Source organism: Physeter macrocephalus, chromosome 11, assembly GCF_002837175.3.
Source record: "Physeter macrocephalus isolate SW-GA chromosome 11, ASM283717v5, whole genome shotgun sequence".
NCBI classification, from domain to species: Eukaryota; Metazoa; Chordata; class Mammalia; order Artiodactyla; family Physeteridae; genus Physeter; species Physeter macrocephalus.
The window spans coordinates 84,791,913-84,798,538 of record NC_041224.1 but is presented as its reverse complement, the minus strand read 5'-3'; positions in this window follow the sequence as shown (position 1 = coordinate 84,798,538).

The window sequence follows — 6,626 nt, the reverse complement described above, 5'->3', positions numbered from 1 at the left end:
AATGGGAGAGGCCACAACAGTGAGAGGCCCGCGTACCACAAAAAAAAAAATAAAAAAGAAAATAAATAAAATAAATAAATAAATAAATTCAGGTCTTTCTGATTCCAAAGCCTAGGGCTTTCCCAGCCTCCCTAGATAATCCTCATAATAAGTGACTTTTTGTGATATGTGGTACTTCCAATTTGTTTTCATAGAACCCTCTCTTTTTATAAATGAGAACAGTGAGGCCAGGGGGCTCTCGACTAGCATCAGAATAAGGACTAGAACTTGGGTGTCCTGAACCCCAAACCATTTCCCTTCCCACGACCTCACCCTACAAGAAACCCTCCCTAAATCCATCATGGTGCTTATTAGCTTATTAGTCCTTGTTATTCCAATCCTACAAATAACAAAACTCCTATGAGGCACGCATGAAGCCCCGTTCCTCTTTCCTTCTCCCCTATGTTTCTATCTTTGCAGCTTCTCCTTATTTGAATCACCTCCCAGTTCCTCCTGCCCTTTCGCCAGAGCAGCTGTAGCAGGCCCGTTTTGGAGCCTGGAGTCATTCGGGAGTGACCAGGACAGTGGGAAAGCCAGAGAGAAGCCGAGCGGGGCTGGTTTCAAGGACAAAGGAACGGCTGGTTCCCTGCCAGACTGGCGAGGGCAGAGCAGGCCCGGGGGAGCGAGAGGGCATAGACGTCTGGCTGCAACTGTGCAGCAACCAGCAAGACTGGAGCCTGACAAGGCTTAACTGTCCCTCTAGCGCTGTGGATGGGATGAACAGGTGTCCCAACAGCTGATTGGGCAGCTAGGCTCCTAACAGGGACATGGGGTGGAGTCAACTGGGCAGGGAGTGGAGGTATTTATTCCTAGATGGATAGGAACACTTGACCTGCAGCCAGTCAGAGGCTAAAGGCAGCATGACGAGGGGCAATGCTACTCAAAGAGTGGTCCTTACTTGAAGAGCAAAAGCATCTCCTGGGAGTCTGTCCATATGCAAATTATCAGGACCCACCACAGACCTGCTTTTTAACAAGATCTGCAGAGGATCCCATGCAAATTAAAGTCTGAGAAATGCTGGTTGAGAACAGCAGTTCTCCAAGTGTGCCTCCCAAACCAGCAGCGGCAGCAGCTGAGAATTTGTGAGAGGCACATTGTCAGGCCCCATTCCCAGACTCTGAGGATGGGACTCAGCAAACCATCGGAATGAGCCATCCAGGTAGCTCTGAGAGGCACATTAAATTTTGAGCAGCACTGATTCAGGGTATAGCTTATGCATTCTGGAACAAGGCAGTTTGGACAGATCTCCAGAAAGCTGTCCTGACTGCCGCTGGAAGAAAGTCACAGGACACTGGCTCTAGACAGTTGTATCTCCTGCTGTTCCAGCCTCCTGATACACACTTACCCACAAAGATCAGATCCAAAATTTGCGCTTCCCTAGCTGACTCCGAGATGCTCAAATTTCACACCTGAGCTGGTTGGAGGTCACTGAATCAAGTAATTGGTCAATCCAAACTAGTGTAACATATTCAGGCAAGCTGGACTCCAAAAGAAAACAGATAAGCCAAGATAGGTAATCCAGCTGGGGTCTCCCTGTCCTTAAGAACCAGATCTGACCAATTAGAACTTCAGTCCTTGACCTGTAGAAATCCAGGTTCCTCTCCCAAGATTTCTGAGTGTTCCTGAAAAGTTTATAATCACAGCATCCCTTCCAAGTTCAGGTTTCTGTAGCTGAATCAGGTCAGCAGATGGATAACCTCACTCACTCTTGCATGCAGCCCCCTGAACCCCACAGCATGAACCTGGACGAGGGATCCAGTGCATTGGTGGTGTCTGTGGATTTAAAAAAAAAAAAAAAAACTCCCATTGGAAGTAGCAGACTTTCCAAAGGTCCTGGGAAAGGGGGTGTATGTCTCAGAAATGCAAATCATTTCTGAGTAACATCATCCCCCTTCTTAAAAGCCTCAGAACATACCATCATGCCCTGACACTCTCACCTATCTCTTTTCACCCCCCTCCTATCTTCTCTCTGCCCCTCCCTTCCCCCCCCACTGCCCCCACCCCATCACCAAATTGTTACTTTTTTATAATGCAGAGAAATCTGTCTCTTGACTCTCACTAAAGTATGCCCTCATTATCTCATCTTCTATACCGAGCAGGATATTTTCCTAAATAAAATATTTTCTTTCCTAAGAGTAATTCCAGTGTCAACTAAACCAGACAGACAGATGAACAGCACGAGTTTTTGCTCCACTAAAGCACACAGTCCCTCCGCCTTCCCGTTCTCTCCTTTGAAGAGTCTTGATCATCTCTTTTTGTCCCATTTTCTTAATCTAACTCTGAGATCACTTCTTTCATTTATAATAATCCTGGTTATTTTCTCTCCTTCCTTTGTCTGAGACCTCTTTCTTAGCTCTTCTATTTCATTACCCACATCACAGCCCAGAATTATACAACTTTCATCTGTGAATCCTTTCCATGGCAGCTGGCAGTTTTATACAAAAGCCCAAATCTGGATATTCTTAGTGTAAAGGCTGGGGCTCCCTTCTAACATCGGGGGGCTTAGGGATCCCAAGTGGAAGGGAACTCTGTCCGCCATTCCTGCTCTCCTTTTCATTCCCAACACCAGCCTCCTAGCTTAGGACCCTCACTATCCTTTCCTCGACTATTACAACAGCATCGTTAATGATGTCCCCGATTTGGTCCTACTCCACCCACCACCTCCAGGTCCCCATGGACAGTTAGTCTCGTGCTCACAAATCTTCAGTGGCTCCCAGTGGCTTATAGAACAACACTAACCTTCCCCCAGCTCAAGTCTCCTACTGAAGTAAGAATGGAGTATCAGAAGGAAGATGGGAAAAACAGAAAGCAGGACAGAGGAAGAGACAGCACTGATGTCTCAGCACGGAGGGAAGAAGAGGCAGAGCTGGTATCCACAGAGGACAGTAGGACTGTCCTCGGGGTGCCAGCCAAAAAGGTGACCCACAGGAGAAGGGTTTGAGATACCTGGGGCCACCTTGGCAGTCACTGAGAGTCAGCTCAGGAGTCAGACCTCTGGGTACTCTTATTATAAAAAATCTGGAATAAGAGAACAAGTGGAGATAGATGTTGGACACGGGGTATGTAGAAAAATGAGCCAGGTCAAAGGCCAGTTTGCCAAGGGAATTTAATCTGCACTCTCTAATGCAATGACTCCATTTTGTCTTGTTATACTCCCTTGAGACAAAGAGCTATATGAATGGCCAGCTTTGGGACCTTATTTCCAGAATAAACTCCACTTGGTTCACTCCTTCACCTGAACATAGTGTAAAGGTTTTATTTAGCAACCATATTTGTGCCTCTTTCTTTTGGTTGTCTACCTGTGGCCTGTGCTTCGGGACCCACGCTGCCCCAGACAGAAAGCTCTCCAAGGTCAGGTACTCCACCTTATGGGTTAAATTGCTGTGTGTGGCCCTGTTTCAGCCCATGAACTGTACAGCATCATTTAGATTTTACTAATGAAGGGCTGGGAGAAGCCAAAGGAACCATCTGAGGGGCTGGGCAGATGAGAGTTAAGAAGAGCCTTTGGCCACCTACAGTGAGAAATCGTTATTTTTCGTGTGTTTAAGGCCAAATCTAAGTCCAGGGAAAATCTGGTGAGTGGAATATTGAAAAGCACGGATGAGGTGGAGAGAAAGTCGCAGCTATTTGTCCGGGAGGTGATGGGGCGAAGCTGTGGTTATTTCAATGATGGAAGGAAGGAAAACATTGCCCAGGGAGACTGGTAAGGAGGACAGGTGTTCAGCAGGTGGGAGCAAGCATGGACCAGGCTTGGATTCAGAGAGACTTAGATTTGAATTCCAACTCTTGTTATTTTCCCGAGTTTTGTCTAGCTCCATTTATGTAATCTCAGTTTCCTCATGTGTGAAATGGGAATCCAAGCACCTGTCCCAAAGATTTGTGGGAAGATTAAAATGGGACAACAGGCATGAAAGTAACAAGTTTCTGGTCCACATCAAAAAGTGCTGTTTCCTTTCTTCCCTCCCTCCTTCCTTCCTCCTTCCCTGCCCCCATTCCATTAAACCAGCTCCTAGAAGGCAGTGCACTGGCAATGAAATAGGGCCACTTCGTCCTCCCCCAGAAGCATGTCACCAACAAACTGACAAAGACTTGAGGACTTCTAAGTAATCCTATAGGAGCTATCCAGGGTGAAAAGAGAAATCGCTGAGAAACCAATTTCATCCTCAGCTTCCGAGGGATTATTACAAGCAGTGGTGAGGAATAAGTACATAAAGATGACTGGCATTACAATAGCCCCATTCATCCACCAACAGTTTCAAAGTCGCTCAGAAATTTTTCCAAAATCACATTTCATCCCTCTCCCAAGAAACAAGCATTTTGCTCATCTGTGAAATGATATCTCCACCATTCCCCCTGTAAGAAACATGGCATCCACTGAGCTGCCTCAGAGACACCACAGGGAACAACATTCACAGGGATTTGGAGCGGGCCAGAAGAGGTAGGACACAATGACTTGCCTGGGATCCAGCCAGGATGTCAGAAGTAACCGTTCAAAACTTTGGCAATGGCTGTAGTGTTACATGCAAGAATTCCCCAAACAGACAGGCACCCTGTGAGGTACCTCCATCCCCTGACTTCCATATGCTTCTCCCTCACAGAGCTGAGCTGAGATGTGAGCCTTAAGAGCTGTCTTGTGGACCATTTGCTTCAGTTCACTTTTCTGTGGGCATCTAGGCTGAGAGCAGCCTGCTGATGACCCCGTGTAGGCAGAGAAACAACTTCGCTGGCAGGAAAAACACAATGTCTGCATCTGGCAAAACACAGACTCCCAGCGGGTACTTCAAGGAGTTCCTCTGTGACTCAGAGAGGAGAATGCCACCTCCTGAGTCACCAGTGTTGTCCCAGCTAGCTGGCTCTGCCTCTCTCCAAAATCTCCTCCTCAGACCCTGACAAGCCCTTCAGTGAGACCACCACCAGAGGCCACCAGGAGATGCTGAGCTGGTGTTGACAGACGCAGAGGAGTACTTCTGACTATCCTAGTTCAGTGAAATGATTGGGACTAACCTAGAAGGATACATTCCTTTTTGTTGGCATAATCCATTTTGATTAAGAGATCCATCCAGAGCAGGCTTGAAATTGTCCTCTAGCAAACAGGGTCATTTTGGCAAAAAAAAAAAAAAGTGGACAGAGGACCCCTCCTGCAGTGCGAGCCCCTGGTCTGTGTGCCTTCTGGTCTGACTGCTCCAGACAGAGCAGGGCATGACCGAACATCTGAGACAGCCCAGCCGGTTAAACGCTGAACGGTACCACCATGTGGGAATGACAGAGACCCAGAATAAGTGCATGAGGGAAACCGCAGACAAACTGAAACTTAGTTCAGGAAAAGAGGCTCTTGGTTAAACTATTTTAACTTTCAGCTGGACTTGTGGCTTTTGATTTATTAACCCATATGCAATGTGTGTTTATGGAGTGCCAGGAAACACCAGGCAGAGAGAACACGGTATGGCAGCAAGAGAACAAGCTTTGAAACCTCGGTCTGGCCTCCCTCTCCTTCAGTCTTCTCATCAGTAAAATGGGGATAATACCATATCTAGCATGTAGGGTTGATGTCAAGATTAAACATTACTGTGGACTACATTACTGGCCTCATTCTTCATTTCTCCCTCATGCTTTGCCATGTGAGTTTGAAACAACCCCTCCCCACCCACCACCCCCTCCCCTTGTCTCCCCACCCCTTGACTTTGGGTTTGGCCATGTCACTTGCTTTGACAGATTGAATGAGGTGAACATGACAGGGAACCAATTCCTAGCATAGGTCATGGAGGCCCTGCGTGTTTCCACTTGGCCTCTTGTCCCCCTGTCATAGCCAAGAGAGGAGCATGCCTTGGCTGGACTCCTGGTCCCAGGACGATGAGAGACACATGGAGCAGAGCCACCCCCATGACCGGAGCCTGGAAACGAGTCATCCTGTTTAACTCACAGAACTTCAACAAGAAAAACCACTCAACCAAGCCCAGCCCCACTCAACTGAGATCAGCAAAACCCTAGACAATATGAGCAAGAATAAATGATCGACTTTGGGTTTTGTTTGTTCTTCTCTCTCTAGTTGTTTTAGGTGTAAAGTTAGGTTGTTTATTTTTCTTGTTTCCTGAGGTAAGATTGTATTGCTGTAAACTTCCTCAGAAGCAACCTAAATGTCCATTGATAGAGGAATGGATAAAGAGGATGCGGTACATATATACAATGGAATATTACTCAGCCATAAAAAAGAATGAAATAATGCCATTATTAATTAATAATAATTAATCTCTAGGTATGGACCTAGAGATTATCATACTAAGTGAAGTGAGTCAGACAAAGACAAATATCATATGATATCACTTATAATCTAATCTTAAAAATGATACAAACAAACTTGTTTACAAAGCAAAAACAGACTCACAGACTTCAAAAACAAACTTATGGTTACCAAAGGGAAAAAGGTGAGGGGGAGGGATAAATTAGGAGTTTGGGAGTAATATTACACACTACTATATATAAAATAGATAATCAATAAGGACTACTGCATATCACAGGGAACTCTACTCAATATTCTGTAATAAGCTATATGGGAAAAGAATCTGAAAAAGAATGGATATATGTATATG